The sequence below is a fragment of the Stenella coeruleoalba genome (genome assembly GCF_951394435.1).
Source record: "Stenella coeruleoalba genome assembly, chromosome: 9".
NCBI lineage: Eukaryota > Metazoa > Chordata > Mammalia > Artiodactyla > Delphinidae > Stenella > Stenella coeruleoalba.
Window position 1 is genome coordinate 57,815,268 of NC_137155.1, and position 22,530 is coordinate 57,837,797.

The window sequence follows — 22,530 nt, forward strand, 5'->3', positions numbered from 1 at the left end:
ATCAGATCAACTGGCCTAGAGAAAACTCTGTGCCACGAGGAGTTTTGCTGTGCTGTAAGGTCTACTCCAATTCCAGTGGGCAGTTAGTGGCCTGCAGTGCCCCCTTTGGTGACAGCTGCCTATCAGACACTCTTAATTCACCAAGTATTTCTGTGGCTTCAGGAGTGATTGGATGTGGTTCTTCTCATTAAATATCAGAACAACAAATGACTCTCCCATCTCTTTCTCCTTTTTTTCACTTATGTTTTTCTACTCTAGGGTTGTTAGCTCTTCACCTTTCCTGTTCTAAGGAGAAATTTTATTTTCTGTGTTTTGGGGTGTGTTTCTCAGTAACCTTTGCATTCCTAGCCAGGGTCCATCCAGAAAGCATCCTTCCTCTCCTAAAGTGGCTGTTTTGGGAATATCCAAAGAACCCTCTTATTCTCCCCATTCTCCATCAGAGGGGCTGCACTCAGCTTCAGAAGATTCTGGCTTCTGGGACTCCATGGCATGGTTGCCTCTTCTTTGATTCTCGAGTGGAGGGTTTATTCTACACACCATGCTCTTGCTTTTGGCAGCCCAGTATTATATGTGACTATTTTGTGGGTTATACAATATTTCTCTTGTAGGGTTTCACCCTTGGGTCTTTTTAAATTCACTCTTGCCCTTTACCAATCATAGATCAATTTTTCCATTGTGCATCTAACCCTTCATAGAATCTTAGAATTTCAGTGCAGAGCAAGCTTACAGTTTATCTAGTCACATCCTCATTTTCATAGGTGCAGGAAAGGAGGCTGGGAGTGCTGAAGGGATTTTCTAGGTACAGGTGACACCTTAGTCCCGTAACTCAGACTTTGTCTGTCTCATGATGCTGTTTCAGCTTTAGTGAGTTCACGCTTAATGCTGTTTTTTTGTTTACTCATTTGTTCTTTTTAAGTATAGCAATCTTCCTCAACCCACAAAATAGTGATGCCTTTTAGCCAGGAAACATCAAATATTTCTGTTGGATCTGACTCTCTTCTCAGAAACCTTGTTTCCTCAGACTCTGCATTTCATAAAGAAAGCAACAAACTTAAAGTTTTAGATTTTCAAACATCTCTCCTCCTATCCCTTCTCTCTGCTACCTTTCCACCCATCTCCCCACTTGTTTCAACTTTTCTTGGTTACTTTGATATTCTGATGATTGATTATGGATTCTGGTCTCCTTACTATTTCTGTTAGATCTTAATTACCCTTTCTCTGCTTTCTCCTAGTCTTGTAAATGTGATGTAAATTAACCTCAACTTCTGGCTTCCAGTCCAGTATGTAGAGCTTGGAAGTCATCAATCCCATCCTCACAACTGAAAATTAACAACCATCTAACAGAAAATGGTTTGTTCAAAATAATAATAGCAACAATATATTGGGTAATTATAGTTTATGGATAAGAGAAAGGAAGGCAAATTTATAAGGAGGAATTGGGAATTCTCTGTTATAATGTGCCTGGGCTACTCGTGAAGTGGTATAGTGTTAACATGGACTTGAATTAAGATGTAAACAAATGTATATTGCAAATTCTAGGGAAACCACTAAAATTTTGTTTTAAAAGTATAATTGATACGTTAAAGAAGAAAGAGAAAATGGAATCATATAAAATGCTCAATTAAAAGCAGAGAAAGAAGAAAAAGAGTGGCAGACCAAAAAAGGAACAAAGAACAAGCAACAAATATAAAGCAGTTGCAAATATGGTAGATATAATTCCAGCTACATCAATAATCACTTTAAATGTGAATAGTCTAAACACACCAATTAAAAGAGAGCGACTGTGAGAGTAGATAAAAGAGACAAGCCCTAACTATATGTTGTCTGCGAGAAATGCACTTTAAATATAAAGACATATATAGATTAAAAGTAAAGGGATGGGGAAAGATATATCATGCTAACACTAGCCAAAAAAAAGAGCTGGAGTAGCTATATTAATTTCAGATTAATTACTCCTTAACATAAGTAATGTAGTCTTGTGGAGAGTAAGATATTATTTAGAAGGCTTTGCTTTCTTCTCATAAATTCCATATGAAGAGAGAGTCCCCCATCTTTCAACATTGGGCACAGACTTCACCTGCACTTGACTGTGCCCCCTGTAATTCAGTGATATGCCCTGTCTGTTGAGTGTTCAGGTCTGATTTGGTTTCACCATGGATCAAGCATTATTGCTCAAAATTTTGTCAGGAAAAGAAGCCTGTTTGGATATTCCTCTTCTAACCCTTGCATTTTTATTTGTTTACATAGAGGAAGTACAAAAGAATTATCATACATTCCTGTTTTGTTTTAGCACATTTGTTGGTTTTACACCTTTTTTTAATTGGAGTGACTTTTATGTATTTGGAAATGTTCACCAAAGTTATCTTCCTTCTTACTTTGAAAGGATAGAGCTTCTCTCTCTTCTCTGAAAGAGTAAAAGGACTGAAATTACTTCCCTGGGGGCATTTAAGAGGAAACTATTTGGAGGTGAAATTCACCATGTACCTGGGAACATTGTCTAAATTTTCCTTGGCAAAGGGCCTATATCAGGCTCTTCTCATGGAAGATAAACACAAACCCTTTTAAATGATGTCTGCTGATCTCATCATAATCTCAGATTCCAAGATTCAACTAGCTTGGGGTACTCACCTACTCTCCAGGGGAACAAGCCCACTCCAAAGCAGGATACAGCCATTTCCATTAGCGGTCAAGGGCAGTTTCTCTCCACACTGGCTTTGCAGTATGAACTTCCCTTTTATATAGTCTTCATTGAAGTGACATGATTTAGAGTGGGTGAAGACGAACATTTGTTAGGAACAAAGTAAAGGAAGAAGGAGAGGCCCTGCCTTCTTACTGACCTTCCTGGTGTTTCTGTTTTCAATTTTCTTCATGCTACAGCCTTGGTACATGTCAGGACAAGGTTGGTGTTAACCAAGGTTCCCCGGACTCTTTTCTTTTTCCACTGGCTCAGTTGGGTAGCAAATATCTGACTTGCACTCCAGGTTGCAACAGGTTGGTCTACATTGTGTACTACATGCAGTGGGATGTGCTCCAATTACAAAGAACATCCTAAACAGCCCTTAATTTCAATAAAGACATAAAACCCTTTTTCCTTACTGGGGCCAAGAGTGTCAGACCAAAGGAGGTATTCTATGAAATGGTCTGTAACATAGGGCAAGGAGTTCCTTTTCCATTTTTTCTTTTTTCCTGTAACAACTCTAGGCAAATTCCTCAGAAATCAGATTGGCAAAGGCAAACAAGGGGTGGGCTGGAACTCAGGAATTTGGGCTTGCTGAATGCATGCCATTCCCTTGCCACGCAGCACAAATTGATGCCAACTGCAGAAAATAAAGATCCAAGTCAGAAGAGCAATGCAGGCACAAGGTAATCATCAGCTCAATTAAACTGGTCATTCCACAAATAACCTGGAAACAGCAGGATTGCCAAACAATCTCCAGCCCCTGAAACATTTGCAAATGAGCATGACAACTGAGATTTTTCTTTCTTTGTAGCCATACACTGTCACATTTTAATGATGGATTATAGACATGGGCTTTTGGCAACAGACTGTAGCAAACATGATTCTACACTTATTTTCTTCTAATCAGAAGATACAAAGGCTTATACATATATATGGCACTGTGCCCCAGAAAGAGTTAGATAAAGCTCTAGAAAGAGAAATGTGGGATGATGGGAATGTACATACACTTTCCCTTCTTTTTGAATGCAGGGCAGATATGCTTTTATTGTCATAAGATACCTTATCTTTTGTTTTATTTTACATGGTATTTTTGCACCTGTTGGGGATGTTTATAATAAAATATAAAACTAACTGGTATAGCATATGTATCTAATTCTATAATATATACTAATCTATATCAGTGTCATTTAAAAATGGCAAATTAAACATATTTTTCATAAACTAGTAATATAATCTCTCAATGTCATAAATATGAAAGTAACATGTTATTTCAATAATCACGATGTCAGGAAGATATTATTTAGGAACTTAATGAGATCAGAGACTTACTGCACAGAAAAAATATATATTTTTCTATATGGTTGCTGTGTCTGTTCTACTTAGTTCAATCATTTTAATTGCAATTTCTTTTTATTTTTAAAACAGGACCATAACTCTTGGATGCTATTATTTCTTTTTATTTTTGGCAAGTTGAAGAATAGCAGGTAAGACTGTAAGAATGAAGCCACAACTTCTGTATTCTTCTGTTTTGTCCCTGTCTTGATCTTTGTCTCCTTTTCCCTTCTCCTCCTCTCTATGTTCTGGATTTACCTTTATTCATTTCACTGGGCTGTGAGTACAAAAAGAGGAAAAAATCTGGGTCTCTTTTTATGAAGACAGATTACCTTATGATACATTCTAAATGCCACGAGGATATACATTTTCTCGAAGTGTTTTCTTGTTCAGGACGGTACCTTGGACTGGAGGGATAAATAATATATGGCAAATGATTTCCCAAAAAGAACTTATTCTTAAACAGCAATGTAATAAATCAAAAATACAGAGAAAAAATGTGGATTGGAAAAAAGTCCATAGCTTTGGTTTAGGTCCCATATGTGTGGATGTGTGACATCCATCAGTGGGATAAACAGTGCCTGGTGGCTGATTTACAGAGTGGGATTCCTCTCCAAAAAGGCAGCCATTTACCCCTTGACAATGCAATGAGTGATGGCTGCTGTATTCCAGAAGGATCTATTCGGGAAGCAAAATTTAGGATAGGGTAGGACCAACACAAAGAGATGGGGAGACGTAAGGACCCCATCTGCCTGGATCTCTTGGGTTGGAGCCAGCCTCTTGAGGATACAGTGGCTCCCTCTCCTTCCACTTTGTGGGATATTGAGGATTTACACTAAGGAAACCCATACCTGCCATAGCTGCCCCTTGGTCAGTTTATTTGGATTAGTGAATCAGGATAGAAATGGTTCCTCTTTTTTTTTTTTTTTTTTTTTTGCGGTTCGCGGCCCTCTCACTGTTGTGGCCTCTCCCGTTGCGGAGCACAGGCTCCGGACACGCAGGCTCAGCGGCCATGGCTCACGGGCCCAGCCGCTCCGCGGCACGTGGGATCTTCCCAGACCGGGGCACGAACCCGTGTCCCCTGCATCGGCAGGCGAACTCTCAACCACTGCACCACCAGGGAAGCTCTCCTCTTTTTTTTTTTAAAACTGATTCATCAGCCTAACATAAGACCTTGGTCTTCATGTTTAACAATTAGAATTACCATGGATGAGTTCAGTAATGGTAAGTCGGCAATGCTGAGGCTTGATTTGTGCCCTCACAATCCTACCTTTGCCACAAAGCCTCCCATTATTCTGGAAATATTCCATGGGTGCTATTCCTTTACCACACAAGAACCTACTCACAAAAAGAAAACACTAAAATCTGAGTTTAATTCAAGTGCACAATGAAGGAGAAAATGGTAGAACCAGTCAAAGCAGTTAGACTCTGGTATTTAAGCCTTGGGCTTTAACCTCAGGTTTCACGAGTTCAAATCCCAGTTCCAGGGGGAGAGGAAGTGAGGAATTACTGTCTAGTATGTACAGAGTTTCCATTTGGGATGATGAAAAAATTCTGGAAATAGATAAACAGTGGTGATAATTACACAACAGTGTGGATGTAAGTTAATGCCACCAAATTGTATACTTAAAAAGGTAAGTAATTTTATGTTCTTTCTATTTACCACAAATAAATGCTGGTGAGGATGTGGAGAAAGAATGAAATTTTGCCATTTGCAATGACATGGATGGACTTGGAGGGTAGTATGCTAAGTGAAATATGTCAGACAGAGAAAGACAAACACTGTAGGCTATCACTTATATGTGGAATCAAAAAAATAAAACAAACTAGTGAATATAACAAAACAGAAACAGGCTCACAGATACAAGAGAACAAACTGGTGGTTACCAGTGGGGAGAGGGGAGCAGGAAGGGGCAAGACAAGGGTAGGGGATTAAAACGTACAAACTACTAGATATAAAATAAATAAGTTACAAGGATATATAGTATAACACAGGGAATATAGCCAATATTTTATAATAACTATAAATGGAACATAACCTTCAAAAATTGTGAATCCGCGTTTTGTACACCTGAAACTTATATAATATTATACATCGACTATATCTCAATTTAAAAAATGCAGGAAAAAATCCCAGTTTCACCTCTTGTCAGCCATTTAGGCAAGTTGCTGTACCTCTCTATAATTCAGTTTCCTCTAGAATGGAAGAGGATAATAGTGATATTAGCTTCACAGGGTTATTCTAATTGAATGAGATGTGTGGGACAGACTTACACTGATTCCTAACAATCAGAGTTAGCTGTTGTTTGATGATTTATGAGTGTGAATTCTGTCATTAAAATCTCTTGCATCTGTAGTAGGATTCTTTGTGGAAACCATCAGTTTTAGTTCTGCTTATAAGGCAGACCTACATCTGTTTGATATCTCATGTAAGACTTTCATTACTCTTAAAAGATGCCCCTATTGATAAGAGTGTGGGGGTGGGGGGCCCTCTTGCTGCTTGTAAGCCAGACAGTAATTGGTGCTACCATTCTGAAAGGCTATCAAGCAATATGGCAATATGGAACAACATTCAAAACATGCATAGCCGGTGAACCTGCAACACCATTTCTATGAAAAGTAGTCACATATGTGTGTTCAAGTAACAGGTATCCATTGTAGCACTGATTATAATAGCAACAAACTGGAAACTATATGAATATCTATTCATAGTCAATTGATTAAACCCCAAAATGGAATCCTATATAACCATGAAAAAGGATGATGCCATATTATAATATTCCTATAGATAAATGTCACAATAAATTGTAAAATTTAACACCAATTTATGGGAAAAGGCAGTTTGAGAACAGAGTATGTAGTCTGACCACATTCATGGAATTTATGCTTACATGTATGATACAATTTCTGAAAGGACAGTCATCAAACTTTTATAGTGGTTATCTCCAGATGGATTATAGGGAGACATTTACTTTCTGTTTTAAACACTTCTGTATTACTTGAGGTTTTTACAAGCATGTATTACTTTCATAATGTGCAGAAATAATAAAAATATTTCCATTAAAAAAATGAAAGAGAGACCATAAGGGACCTCTTTGGCTATGGAGAGAAAGAACAAGCCCTCAAGGTGTTATTCTAATTTAAACCTTTTATTTTTATGTAGCATCCCCCAGATCTGAGTCCATAAAAGGAAACGGATGAACAACTACTGCAGTGACAGCAATAAATAGGGTCCCAGCAATCTTAATTATCTTTGCATCTGTCTTCCTCTGGCAAATTCAGTCAGTGTTTTGAGTATCCTTCCAGTCTCCACACCAGTGACCTCCACCTTCTTTGCCTTTGCTGATTTGTCTCCGTAGTGGAGCTAAGGTCAAAGCCTCATTCAGCAGCCCACTCTCATAATAAATGCTCAGGGCAGCCATTGGCTCTCTTGCCCACAGTCCCCCCAGCACATATGGGACTTGGATATGCCTGGATCACCAATAATGGCCAGGATCTTGCTATGCAGGGCCCTCTGTTCTTCATCAAACAGGTCTATTGCTCCCCCACAAACACAGGATTCAGCCTATGAAAGGATATGACTCCCACACAATGATCACTGAGAGGCACAGTGGCTTTCAACCTCTGTGTATATATGTGTGGGTGGGTTGCTCAACAAAACAAAATAATGTTATGCAGGAGAGTGAAAGGAGAGACAAAGCATCTGGAAATAAAGGCCATTGCAGCAGGATGTGATGGAAAATGGGGATTCTGGAATCAGACTAGGTTAGAAACCCAGCTGCCTCACTTATTAGCTGTGTGGCCTTGGCCAAATTACTTAGCTTCTCTGAGTTTTAATATGCCCATCAATAAAATAGGAGTAATAACATCTTTCATCCAGAGTTGTCAGGATTCACTGAGATAAAATATATCATGGGCTTGAACCACAGTTAGTGCTCACAAATAATACTGTTCTTTCCTTCCCCTCAGACTTTGGCTTAGCATTAAATAGCCACAGCAGTCTTGAAAATAGATGATTTTTCTAAAGAGCACAATGTTCCAGTGTACTGTTCGTACATGTTCTCTTTAAGTGTCAAGTAAGGGCAGTGTTGTGAAAGCTATAGACAGAATATTTTAAAACCAGGGTGGGGGAGTGGGGAGAAATGGGGAAGCTTTATATTTTCTAACTCCTTTAGTGGGCAATTTTCATGATTCAGATGAGGTTGAGAATAACTTTCCAGGTTTTAAATATTCTGTATCATGTAAGAATGAGGAGGAATCACAGATCAATTAGGTTTAAAAGCTACTGAAATTTTCGAGAATCATTTAAATAAAGTACTTGTAAATGCTCCTAAAGAGATGAGAGTAACCTTCCACGTCAGCAGTACATGAGTTAAACATGTGGGTAACGATGATATAAAAAGAAGTGGTATGTGAAATATCAGTTCATATGAGGTGACACTCAATATTAATTTATGTGATATCAATACTGTTTTAGTCTAAATGAACCTTCCCTATATATAAAACACTCCTAATTATTGTAAAACCGTTACTTTCCGCTTACCATTGATCTTTAAGGAAATTACTAAAATTTTTGGAGTGTGCTGACACAGCACTATTATTCCGGGTCATTATTCAGAGCAGGTGTCAATCTCTTTTACTTAATACTAAGGCAGGGGAAAAAAAAACAAGAGTAGTTTTTCATTTAATCAAGTCTCTCTTTTAAAAAATAAAAGAGGAACACATTAAGATAAGTGTAACTTTTATAGGGATGTTAACACTCTAATACCCTTCGGGATAGGTGAAGCTTTTGATTTTCAGACCAGTTCAAGAGAAAACATGAAATTTTATAATGTGGGGAATACGATAATTCCTTAAAGGAATAGGTCAAGCCATCAGCAACTGATGGCCTTCCAGACGAGGTCTCCCAAGCTTGAGCCAAGTGACCAGGTTGTCCCTTGTTAAACAACATTTCAGAGTTGACACGCACCCCGTCCTCCAATTCAAGAGTATAGCATTTTAGAGCTCTACCTGTTAGGATTTTAAGAAGTGACTGCAGTAAATCTAAACCACACAAGAGTTAATAATTACACAACTGCTGGTGTAAAAAGGCATTTGTATGTCAAGACTGGAAGGGAAAATTGTGATGGTTTCAATTAGAACATCAGCCTGTGTAAAACTGCTGTTGCCCACAAACTCAGGGCAGATTTGTTAATCTAACTGTGCTTCAAATACAAGTGGCTTATATGAAGGCTCTTAATTTGAGGACAAATGGGATTGATTCCTTTATTCTAATCCACAGAACTGCAATATTACAGCTTACATGCAATTTTATGTAATGAACATTTGCTGAACATATTCTAAACGACATGCCTGGTGCTAAGCAGTTGACATGGATTATTTTATGAAATTCTCTCCAAAACCTTATTAAGGCATAACAGTATCTAACATTTCTTCCAGTAATTATTATGTGCCAGGCATTGTTTTATGCACTTTACATATATTAACTTATTGAATCCTTGCAATATCCTGGGAGGTAGATGCTAACATTAGCTCCGTTTTACAGACGAAGAATCTGAAGTTCAGAGAGGTTAAAAACTGGCCAGGGTCACACACTTAGTAAGTGACAAAGCTGAGGCTGTTAGACCTCCTGCTCTGCTTGCTGTTACTCTGAGTATGGTGAGCGTGGATCTGGGGGCATGGCGGATCTCATCAATCATGTGGCTGTACTTAGGGCTGGCTGCATAATTCCTGGACCCAGAGCTAACTGAAAATGCAGAGCACCTTGTTCAAAAGTCTGCGGAAAAGTGCCATTAAAGATATTAAGTAGAAAGGTTTTCCTCTCTCTCATAGTCAATCTCTCAACTTGTCACAGTGTTTTAAATTTACTATTTATTTTTTTGGCTGCGTCTGGTCTTAGTTGCGGCACTCATGATCTTAGTTGCGGTATGTGGGATTTTCCCTTGCGTTGCCAGGCTTCTCTCTAGTTGTGGCGTGTGGGTTTTCTCTTCTCTACTTGCGCTCCTGGGCTCCAGAGTGCGTAGGCTCTGTAGTTGGCAGCCCGTGGGCTATCTAGTTGAGGCATACGAGCTCAGCAGTTGTGGCGCGTGGGCTTACGCCACATGTGGGAATCTTAGGTTCCCTGACCAGGGATAGAACCCACGTCCCCTGCATTGGAAGACAGATTCTTTACCACTGGACCACCAGGGAAGTCCCTAAATTTACTATTTAATGTTGTTCAAAGTAACAAAAAATTAAAATATTAAATTATTAGCATTTTACCATTCATCTTTATATTGTGCATGCCAGTTTTGAATGTAAATACGTTAACTTCTATATGGAATCACTGAATTCACACAATTTGTATTTCACGGCTGCTATGTGCATACGTATTTTGTTCTTACCTGCACAGTGCAAATGCTGCGCAAAGTGAACTCAGCTGTATTTCACACGTGCACACGTTCCACCAACATTCTGCCTTCTGTTTACTTCTAAGGAAAGACTGAAAGGAAAAGCAGTAAGGGCAGCTCTATCCTTCCTTTTCCACCTATGTGATCATGTTCAGTTTAAGTGGTTAGTTGCCCAACACAGGGACTAACAAGAGTAAGATAGGATTCCTAAGTCTTTTGGGTGTCTTAGAGCGCCTCTGCTTTTTTTCTGAGTTCCAAGAAGGTTCTGGTTTGCAAGGTAAGCATGGTCTCTCAGGGCTCTCAGCGTCCGCCTCACCCCCATCCCACTCACCTCAGAGGAAAAATGCTTCCCTTTTAGCTGTTTCGCGTCTCACAGACTCCCATGCATCACCGGTCCAATAGAATTTTGTGCGTCAGGAAGCGCCTGGAGCGCTGCATGCAAATTAGGTGGGAGGGAACAGTGAACGCGCTTACTGCGCAAAGCGCCTGTGCTCCCGCGCGCGCGCATGCTCTGTGTTCCATAGGACATGGCGCTGGTACTGGCTCGAGTGGTCTGGGGCTTTCTCCTCCCTCCGCCTTGGCCCAGCTGGGCACTCTGCTCACTGCTCTAAGACTTGAGCTCCTCATTGCAAATGAGAATGGGTCCTGCCACCTCATAGGATTATTGTGAGGAGTAACTGAAAGAACACACATAAAGGTCTTCGTACAAGCCTTGGCACAGAGTAAATGCTTGGTAAGTGTTAGCCAGCCGTGCTGTGGTTGTTGCTGTCTTTGGATGAGTTTTGCAGTTCCATTTATTTGAAAATATTTATCTCTTCAAATAAGACAATGAAGAAACCAGGGTAAGATTTATCTTAGAAGAGATGGAAACTTCCCAGTGGTCCCATAGCAATGGGTTTAATCACAAACCCAGCAACAGTCTTCCTATTACCACTGTTAACTCTGTTAAGAAAAGTTTTGAATTGGGTTTCCCTGGTGGCGCAGTGGTTGAGAGTCCGCCTGCTGATGCAGGGGACACGGGTTCGTGCTCTGGTCCGGGAAGATCCCACATGCCGCGGAGCGGCTAGGCCTGTGAGCCATGGCCGCTGAGCCTTCGCGTCCGGAACCTGTGCTCAGCAACAGGAGAGAAAAGTCTTGAGTGAAAAATAAATGGGAAAGGTCCCTCTAAGTCGTGTATGTATAGAAGGGACGAGGGAAAGACTTCTCTAGGGCTTTATGTGTCTTTATGGGAAGCAGCTAGAGGATTGATCTTAAGCATATGAACCTGGGGTCATTTTTTTTCTTTTTTTTTTCTTTTCTTTTCTTTTTAATTTTTTTTCTTAGTGTTGCAGGCAGCAGACTCTTCCTGTTCCCTCCCCGGCGTCCCAGGTCACTGCCCGTCTATGAATTCACTAGATCACAGTCACTCGAAGTGGGGTCCCCAGACACTTGCCTCAGAACCACAAATGCAGAATCCTGGGCCCAATGCCAGATCCTTGAACAGAAATCCCTGGGGAAGTCAGGGAGTTAACAGGTTACCTAAGTGCTTCTTATGCCACTAAGTTTGAGAACCTCTGCAGGAGCCTAGGAGCTGGGAAGGAGACCCCTTTTCTTTTTTCCCTCCCCAGTACTGGGCAGGCCTGTCAACCTTTGTTGAATGTTGGAGAAATGACTGAATCCAAAGCATGAGGCAAAAGGATTTCTCCCCATCTGAGAACCCTTGGGATGGTTCTCCTCAGGCCTCATATTCAGTGGGTAAGCACTGGTAAGGCTGTAAACTTGTTAAAATATTAAAATTCTTCCATAGGGTTAGTATATACCCACTGCTCTGACCTCTTGGCTACCCCACTGGCCCAGCTGCCCAGGCCTCTTCCTTGGACTGCCCCATGATCCATCAACTAAAGGGTTAACCTCTGGTCTAACAGGGGTCTCACCTATTCTCGTTTGTCAGTGTAGGTACAAGCCAGCTCTTCATAGGTCCAATGAATGTGGTACCTTATGGGCAGGCTTGTGCCCTGCCTGTGCCCCTACCCCGTGGAGGTAGGTAGGGTGGGGGTGGAGAGGACCCTGGATGGTGGTACCCCAGCTAGTTTACCTTGACTCTAGTGTAAGGGTCTCTGTCTCCACATATCCCCCAGGCCATAATGGGTGGAATCCCAGTGGGTGAGGTGGCATTCTTGGAGGTGGTGCTGGCACCCCAGCAGGCAAATGCCCCAGGTTATGGCTGCCACCAGCTGAGGTACCCCTGCTTCTGGAAACTGCAGTCTCCATGGGACTTTGGCTGTGACAGATCCTGAAAGAGATGGGGTGAGCACGAGGCATGCAAAAATTCAAGTCCACAAATATGAGGGCTCTGTTGGCATGGTTTGACAGGCGAGAGCCTGCTTGGTACAGATGATGCATGCAGGGATTAGTGTGGGGCTAGGAGAAGTATAGGGAAACAGGTTGTCTTTTCATCTATTTGGTCAAGTTTGCTAAAATCACTGAATATCCTCCTGTCATGGCATTAGCCACATTATTTTCATTGATAAAAATGAGGGCAAGTGCTTATGTAGTATTTGTCCTGTGCCAAGCACAATTCTTAACTCCTTTGAATTAGTATAATTATCACCACCAGTCCCATTACAAAGATGAGGAAACTAAGGCCGAGAGGTTATTTAAAACTGAAGTAGCAGAGCCATGATTTGAACTCTGTTAGCCTGACATTGGAGTCCACACTTATAAACACCACCTCTCTTCTTCAGTTTACATTCAAAAAAATTGTGTGTGTGTGTGTGGGACTTAGTTGGTAACAGAGATCTGGAATATATAGAAAACTGTAATACAATGGCTTAGAAACATTGTGAATGAAATTGCTGTCAGTTCTGCAGAAGCTGACAGATGAGTCAGCACCATGAACAATATTGCTGATGTGGAGAGATTATCTGCTCATTGAGACTCCAAGTAACCTAATGATTATCAAGTTATTGAGGAGGTCACTGGAAAAGTTCCATGTGTGTTCCTTTGTCAACCATGGCTCGGACAGGGGCATTGTTTACCTGGTGACAGCATGTCAAACAAATGATCAGCAGCAGTTTTTAAAGACCAACAACTGATTTGGATAGTATTAGAAACTGGTGAACTACTTGCATTAAAACTCATATATATTGCTTCTGTTTAGAGAATACTGGGAATTAAATGTTTTAAATTTTATATGGTGATTAATTACTTACAGGTTTTTAAATATTTTGATTATCACCTCAGCTTTGCTTATTCAATTCTCCATTCTATTCCTTTGGTCCCCACCTATTAGCTGGGAAAAAAGATAAGCTCTCAGACTTAGCACTGCTACATCAAGCTGCATTCCTTTTCTGCCTCAAGCTTGCTCCTGGTCTGGCTTACACTTTTTCTTTGAGGGAGAAGGAGGTAGATTCCTGCTTTACTGGAAAAGGATGTCCTGATAATTGAGTGGGAATGTGGGCAAGGAGGCTGTTGCTTCCTTCCGTCAACCCAAGTAATTGAGCTGTCATATTTAACGTTTTATTGGTTAAGATTCAAGTTAGGGCTGGAGCCCTTCTTCTGCAATTCCTTCAGGGGCACATGTGGAAGACAGCAAATAGCAAACTCAGTGATGAGTTCTGAATAAGGCTGTGAGAAATGAACAGTCGGCAGTCCCTGTGGTATCAAGAAACACTAAAGGGAAGAGAGTTGTTTAAACACTTAGGAAGGAAACACAAAGCTCTTCCATTTAGTATGTCAAAACCAGCTCAGAAGTATGTGACAATCCAGGCAAAGCATTACAATTTCTAGCCAGTCCAGTCATGATTCTTTGGCAAACTGCACAGTCATGGTTGTGATGCATTGGGATAAGAGGTACTATATAAATGTCAGATGTTACATAAATGTCAGGAATGATTATTGTTTGTTAATGGGATCTAAACTGTTCCTAAGCAAAGCCCCGACATCCTTAGCAAAGGTTCTAACCCGTGAGAAGGTAAAGCTCAGCCCTGGTTCTAGAAAAGAGCCCAGTTGGGATTTGAGGTTTGAAAACAGGGGTTGGGGTGGTGCTGGTGCCACCACTTGATCAAGTGGCTTCAAGCCAGCCTCTTAACCTGGGGTTTGCCTTAGCTCACCTGTAAAATGGGGATAATTATAACACCTGCCCTATTTCTGCTCCTTGTGCTGGGCTGTTGTGAGAATCAAGGGAGTTAGTTCCACGTGGGTGCAATTGCTTTGTAAAGTGTGAGCTGCCGCGAGGATGACAGTGGTCGTCTGGGATATGCTGTAATTTAGCCTGTGCCTTCCCTTTGAGTCCGACTCACAGAGAGAACATCTGAATGGAAGTTAAGCTGAGGATGGTGATGGTGACTTGGCTGATGATGAAAGCGCCTGACTCCTCCTCTCAAGGAATTGTCGGGAAGATACTGCAGACCAGGGGCCCGGATCCTGCATTCTGGCTCTGGCTCTGCCACTTGCCAGCCTGTGAGCTTGGGCGAGTTACAGACGAGGCTCTGGAAGTGATCGCCAAGGGCCCTTCCGGCTCTGACGCTGAGTCTAAATCAGTCTCATCACTTGGCTCTAGCTGTGATTCACCTTCCCCCCCACCCCCCAGGAGCAACTCTCGTTCCAGCTTCTCACACGCGAGAAGCAGGGGTCTTGGAAAGGGTGGGGGCAGTGTATTCCAAGTGAGTGTGCACAATAAAGAAGTTATTCCTTTGGAAGTGAGGTGGAGAGGGGCGGGTGCGGGGCGGGCGGTGAAAAGGGGTGTCGAATGAGTGCTCTGAGAAGCCAGGATGCAGGGAACATTGTAATGAGGTCACGACTGTCGCAGGCAAAAAGGAGCTGGACATCTGCTGGTGGGGGAAGGGGGAGCGTCCTGCATTTCTATTTGGAGAAAGTCTCTTCCGGCATTCTTCAGCACCCCCTCCCCACCTCTCCCCATCCCCACACCTTTCAAACGCTACCAGGCCCTCGTCACGGGACAGCCCGTGTCCCTGCCTCTCCTCCGTGGTCCTGTCTGAAACCATGAGGATTGTTTCCAAGCTGACTCACACCACTAATGTCAGGGAGCCGTGTCACACGGCGCTGGGCTCTGCAAGCTGTTGCTTGCGCGGTTGCCACTGCCGCCGCCGCTCCCCCGCGGGTGCACCAGGGTCCGCTCTTGGGGCGGGGGCGGGGCGGGGCCGGGGCGCGGCCCGCCCCCTCGGCGCGCCGGCCCCGCCCCTCCCTCCCTCCCCCACGGACCGCAATGATTTAGAAGTTCAGGAATCCCACGTGACGTCACCGGGGGGGTGATGTAATGCACTCTAAATAGAATGTATTGTAATCTTTGCTCAGTCCAACGTGGTCCCTTCACCCGGGCTCCGCTCTTGCCTTCTCCACACTTGTTTGGTAAGTTCCTAAAAATACGGCTCGGCCACATCTGGGGCTTTTGCATTTAGACACTTTTGTTGCACTTGCCGCGGGAGCCATCTCGGGAGCGTACTTGTTTGCAGGGGTTGGTTCTCGGCAGCAGCCGCGAGGTTACTTGGTCCAGTGGGCAGGTCGCAGGGCAAGGAGTAGGGAAGATGCGATGCATTTTTTTTGGAGGGTGATCTGTGTTTGTAAACACTTTGGTGGACCAGAGGGAAGTCCGGCCTCAAATGCTGGTGGACTGTGGAATCGGCTGTGTCCTGAGGCTATCCCAGAGACCCCACGCCGTGTCCGTCCCGGAGCGCGTCTTGGTGGCCGCCGCGCCGTGCGACTGGAGGGATGCTAACGTGGAACGAGCGCCGTGTCCGCCCCGGCGTGCGTGCGTGTGTGGGAGCGCGCGTGCGTTTCCCTGACACGGGGAACAGTTATGAATCGGGGGTGTGTGTTTGCCTCCAGAGACCTGGCAAGGTGCGGAACCCTCCAGAAGTGCGGTCAAGCGGCGGCAGCGGCGGCGGCAGCGGAGACGGCGAGCCAGGAACCTCCCCCCGCGTCCCCAACTTCCCGGTGATGCGGCGGAACCCCCGGAGAAAGTTTGCAAACTTCCAGCGGGCGCGGCGAGGACGCCGGGTCACCTAGGGGGCGGACGGACCGGCGGGCGCACGGGGGGCTAGCTCCCTCCCGGGTGCCAAGCCTGCTGCTGCCACCTCTTCCGCAGAGCTGCCCACCGCAGGTGGTGGGCGCGCGCGCCGGGGGAGGGGACATCGTCCTTGGAGGGCACTTGGCTTTCACTCCAGGCGCGGAAGGCTCGAGCGTGGCGAGGCTCTCCTCGCCTTCACTCCTCCAGCCGCCTCTTGCCTCTGTCCGGTTCTCGCTGGCATCATTACCTCTTCCCCGCCGCTGCCCCAAATGACAGCTCCCGCTTTTGCCGCGGCGGCGCGGTGGCAGTTCTCAGGACCCGGCGGCAGAGTCTTCCTCTCCAGCAGATTCTCCACGGAATCGCTTAAAACTTTTCAAGACGTTCTTAGAGGGGCAAGACGCACAAAGGAACCAAGGAGATGTTTTCTTCCGGCGGCTGCATCCCGCTTTTCCTTTGCTATAGATTTATTTCGAGGAGGTAGTGGGGAGGTATCTGGTAGATAAAGCCTCTGATCTAGCCCACCCCAACTTTCCCTGAACGAGTGCAGCCTCCACTTGAGGCTTGTTCAAGGCCAGGAACTGAAGTGGGCTGCTTGTAGATTTCGTTGTCAGAGTCCGCTGAGTGTTTGATTTTTATTTTTCCCTCCCTCTCTGACATGTGTCAGGGAATAAAGGCTGAATACAGGTCCATTACGTCATTCTGCAGGCCAGTAAGTGTTTGATTAACAGCTTCAGATACTCAAGGGTTGGGGGCTTAGAAGTGCTGACAAAGCAACAATGCTTTCCGCCCCCAGCCCCCAACGTACTAGTACAATCGCCAGTTCCCTGGGCATCTTTATTGCCCTCTCCTCCCGGACCCCTCCTTCTCCACCCCTTCTCCCGCCCACACTGTTATCACTCTGGCCCTGCCTCCGCCTTTTACTGCTTTCCCTGGGGAGATCACAGTCCCCGGAGTGAGGGTAAGAGCTTCTGGTGGCTGAGGGGAGCGCGGTGCCTGCTCAGCGCACACACAATCTGCCCTTTTCTATTATTTAAGAAAGGCACCAGCGAGCTCGCTTCTCCAGGGCAAAAATGCTCAACTCTGATAGAAAAGGCATCTCAGGAAATGTTTAGAGACATTATGATAATACAGTGTCCCTGTGGTGACTTAGGAAAACAACACACTCGCTGCAAGCAAAGTACTTAATTTTACATAGCGCCTTCCTCAGACCGGTTATCCGAAGAGGGATGATTGAGGATGCTGACTAAACCAAATTTAGCCAAAGGCTCAAGACTAAACGTTTCATTTCCAAAGTGAGGGAATGTGAGTCGTCGAACCCAAAGTACCATACAATAAATTGGTGCGTGTGTCTTAAACTTAAGTTTCTATATTTAAAGAGGAAGTTAAATACTAAGTCATTGAATTGAGTCAGAATCCACGTATCTGGCAGTTGAAATAAAAATACTGTGTGTGACATGTTTAAGGGGATAAAAGTAAAAAGAACTCGGGGATGGGGGCGCTGCAGTGTGCAGCAGAAATCAAACAAGAGATTTCCTAACAGGCTTTTGGATGGGGGGTGGGGGGTGCAGAAGATTTGAGTGCTCTCTGATTTGGAGTTGGTGAAAGCTAAATAAAGGAAAATTTATATTCTGAGTATGTGGGAATTTCTTGAAGAACACATGTTTTGTTATAATCAGGTCTACTTTCTTCAGCGTGAAAGCCATGCTGTAGAGTAGGCATTTGTGAAACTCCTGTCTGGGGTCTAATTGACATCCTTCCCCAAGTTTGTGGCAGTATTTATTATTTATTCACATCTAGAGATGAAATAGTATAACCTCCACACAATACATGTGCATCTAAAATGTTAAACTCCTTGTTTGTGATGCATACATAGACCTAAAGGGGAAAATGGCCCGGGTCACCAGCACTGGAGAGTGTGATTAATGATCAGTGATTTAGTGATCAGTGATTAGTGGTTTTATTCAAACTGTTACCTCTGACCAGAAGCACACATCAGAGGATTAACAGGCTCTTTAGATAAATGCTCATTAGTGGAAGGGGAAAAGCAAAGATAATAGGCATGCACCCAGGGACAACTTTCGAAGAAAATCATTCCCCGTCTTCAGAATAATAAGCTCTATTAACAGAAAGCCCTTTTAATTTAAAACTTGCTTTTATCTTGTAAATCAAAGTTAGATGTAAAAGTTTGTAGTGCCATTATAACCTAAATTTTCCCATATCCACTAGATGTGGATTATCTCAGTAGCGATATTTTTTTTATTTAAATAAACAATTGGACCTTTAGAGCAGCTGAACTCTGACAAGTCCTTAAGTCCCAGGGTTTGAAGGTGTCCCCCCTTCTGGAATGGAGAGTGCAGCTTGCTAACTAGATGGCGCAGTGTTATTTGGTGTTCTGTGCTGTGTCGTGCAGGAGTCTGAAGGAGCAAGTAGCTGCTTGCGAGGTGTTCTTCAATACAACAAAGTTGATTCTGTGTAAGGTTGGAGGCTAGACAGTTCTACAAGTTTTTAGTCACATTTTCCATGTCAGTTAAATCTGGGGAGTTCAAGGCTACTGGAAAAATTAGTCTCATTACTAAAAGAAATTTAGAGCCCGAAGGAGAGGAGGTACGGGAGTCCAGGAGGTACCCCTGGGCTGCAGAAGTGATTGTAAAATACCAGACCTGTTCTTTTTTTTTTTTTTTTTTCTTACTGAGAGCTAGTTTCACAGTCTTGAGGTCTGAACTATTGAGGCAATACTCAAAGCTTTATTTTCTTCCTAATCTTGCTGGGGAAAAAGAAGATACTAGAAAGAAAGGAAGAAAAAATTTGATTTGGTGTCTGCAGGAAGCAACACGTTGCTGATTTTATTCTACAGATAATGGTAAGGTGATGTTTATTACACTTATTAAGCAGAAAGGGAACTTTGTAGTTGGTTCCAGGAGAACGATCTTGTAGTTTCATAGGTGAGATTCACAAATGGAATTCTTACTTTACACTGACTTTTAATGTTGCTTTTGTAGTTTCCTGGGACTTGATAGCATTTTGTTGGAAGGTTTTGTGTGTGTGTGTGTGTGTGTGTGTGTGTGTGTGTGTGTGTGTGAATAAGACCATTATTTCCTGGGTAAAATAATGTTCATGAGCATGGGAAGTACAGTGGGGAAGCTACAAAGCATGTGAAATATGCTAGGTAAGGTAAGAATTCTCTTTTCCACAAGCTTTCCTGAGATTTTTATTTTTCAACTTTACTCAGACTAAACTTGTTTACTCAGTTGATATCTTCCAGCCAACTGGTTTTGACTGTAAATTGCTGATATCCATAAATTGCTTGTCAATCAGAAGTCAGTTGTGACCTTATATAGTTTATATATGAGCAGAGAGCTAATTAGAACTTTCCCACAAAAAAGTGGAAACAGTGCCTTTATTTTTATATCTTTGTGATGTCGCAGCTTTTGTTCGAATAAGGGGTTAAGTGAATAGTAGTTCGTTAGATTTTCCCTGTATAGCTTTTCAATGACAGTAAGTTGAAGATTTTGCTACGATTATTTGTTGCTATTATTTCCCACACCTGTGGATTCAAAACCAATCAGTTGTAGACTTTCCGTGGCTGTGTTCATACTAACGTCAGGTTCCTGCTCTCCTGATTTCTTGCTATAATTTGCTGTTTAGCAATGATGCACCACAATCCTATAGTGTTTCCTTAGCATTTCTTTGCTTCTGATTAAGCTGAAAATTATTTTGTGGGTGTGTGTGTGTGTGTGATGTTCACTGGATCACCAAGATGTGAATTTTGTGTCACATTTTGTAGTTGGTTTTCTTCTGGTTATGTTGTTAGATTAAAATTGGGGATTTGAGTGGACTTATTATTTTAGTCATCTTTTTTTCTTCTTCTTCTTCACTTCAAAGCAGTGCTGTTAGCCACAAAATTAATGTGATCATGGCTGGTGTTTCCCATCTATATGCTTCTTTTGCTTCTTCCAAATTGGATTTCTACAGCAATTTAAGATCTTTTTTTAGAGGCAGCTTTCTTGGATGAAGATGGAACAGTGATCTCAGTCAATTCATTATCTTGTCCAGTTTGACTACCAGCTGTATTATGGGAATCAACCAATGCTTTTATAAATTAGTGTTTAAAAATTTAAATCTAGGACTATTTCTCTGAATCCTATTTAAGAAAATTACACAGTTGAGATAAGGTAATAAACTGGGGTGGGGGGGGGACCAGCTCCAAATATTTAAATGTGAGAAAGAAGCACTTTTAGATATGCTAAACAGACTTAAAGAACCTTTTTGTGTTGCTATTTGTAAACTAAATAAGCTATCTACTTTATGGCATTGCTTTAAATAGAAACTCTGACACTTTAAAAATGACATCATGTTTAATGTTTTCACTAAAGAGTTCTTACATTTTGTAATTAGGGAAAAAAATGGGCAATTAGTGTTTTTTGAGGATCCATTAGTATTTCATTGTTGGGAATCACAAATCATGGATTTAATGTAAGAAAAGAGAAGAGAGAGAGAAGGCTTTTACAAGTGTCCAGGTAATACTGGTAGTACTGTTGCAGAAACAAAAGTAAAATTTTTTCAAGCTCTTACTGAGACTCTGGTACCTTCAAAATAAAACGCTAAAAGTTTAGGGTAAATTCCTGAATGTATAAGATGTTACAGTGACATTTCCATATTTCATTCCTCCAAGCTCACTCTGTTGCCCATTTATCTTTTCCGAGAAATAGATCAGAATCAACTTAACACTTTAAAAGTACATATTTTAGCTGCTTCCTTCTACTTCCTCAAGGTTCATATTTGTAATCTGTACCCTAAGATTAACAAGGATTGAAAACTACCAGGTTGGCATTTGGCTTGAACTAAACTTAGTAGGAGTTCCTCTTGGCTTAGGGGTTCTGATGTGAAGTAGGCTTGTGTGATAGCATTAAGCAGAGCTGGAACTGGAGGGAGTCTTCTTATTGATAGAGCAAGCTCGTCACTTTGCAGAGGAAAATCTCGGGCCTGGTGGCTCTCCTGGCTCATCTAAGGCTGAGAGCTGGAGAGTGCCAAACGGAGCCTAGAAGCTGGGTCCCTGCCTCCAGGTTGGGTGGTCTTTCCGTGTGTCAGGCCGTAAATGCCCTTGTCCTGAAGGAAGCATAACCATGGCTTTGGATGCTTTGCTCTTTTCAAGCCTTTTGATCACTAACCTTTCAATGACAAATTTTTATCAGATCTTTTGAATGAATGCCCTGACCATAGAAACTATAGTTTCTTTTTTCTTTTTTTTATAAATTTATTTTTATTTACTTATTTTTGGCTGCATTGGGTCTTTGTTGCTGCGCGCGGGCTTTGTCTAGCTGCGGCGAGCAGGGGCTACTCTTCGTTGCGGTGCGTGGGCCTCTCATTGCCGTGGCTTCTCTTGTTGCAGAGGACGGGCTTTAGGCGTGAGGGCTTCAGTAGTTGTGGCACGTGAGCTCTAGAGCGCAGGCCCAGTAGCTGTGGCGCACGGGCTTAGCTGCTCTGCGGCATGTGGGATCTTCCTGGACCAGGGCTTGAACCCGTGTCGCCTGCATTGGCAGGCGGATTCTTAACCACTGCGCCACCAGGGAAGCCCAACCTATAGTTTCTATTCTGGTTATTTTTATATATCTGCAATGTTGATTTTTCTAATATTGGCCTCCTTAGTTGAAGGCCGCTCTTCTTCTTTACCAATACGATTAGACATGCCCTGTAAAACTACACCATTCAGATTTCATTTGAGACTAAAGGCCAGGCAAAACAAAAAATGGTCTATAGGACTGTCTCAGAATAAGGCAGTAACTTCCTTTACTTCCTGTCTTTTCTTTTTCATCTCTGAGGAAGGGGTCCAAAAAATTCTTAAAGTTAAAATAAATAATCTTTCTTTTTGTTGAATAGAGTAACAAGTGCTGTTTTCACGCTGGCAGATGCGCGTTTGCCTAGGATCCGTCTGTAATATATTATCTTTCCAGGCTGGTGTATATGAGAGTGTTTAGAGGTGAATAAGGAATGAGTTGAGTCTGGAAGTATGCTGTTCGAGGTTTGAATGGCAAAACTTGACCAAACATAACTAATAGAATTCATGCATGCAACATAGGGGGCTCCAGAGCACCAAACATTTGATTTAAGATGATGTTTAGGTT

The 22,530-nt window shown here is 42.7% G+C and overlaps 1 protein-coding gene across 5 annotated transcripts in view; it reads left to right on the forward strand.

Annotated features, from left to right (window-relative positions):
* The window catches only part of CREB5 (cAMP responsive element binding protein 5), a 431,741-nt gene that overhangs the window by 7,631 nt on the left and 401,580 nt on the right, over window positions 1-22,530 (forward strand). For 2 of the 5 annotated variants that reach the window (XM_079931993.1, XM_079931994.1), the window contains exon 2: window positions 4,106-4,164. The gene's annotated coding sequence lies outside the window, so the exon portion shown is untranslated. Of the gene's footprint in view, window positions 1-4,105; window positions 4,165-10,928; window positions 11,135-22,530 lie in introns of those variants that run through there. The other 3 variants (XM_079931992.1, XM_079931995.1, XM_079931996.1) reach the window with 2 other exon arrangements.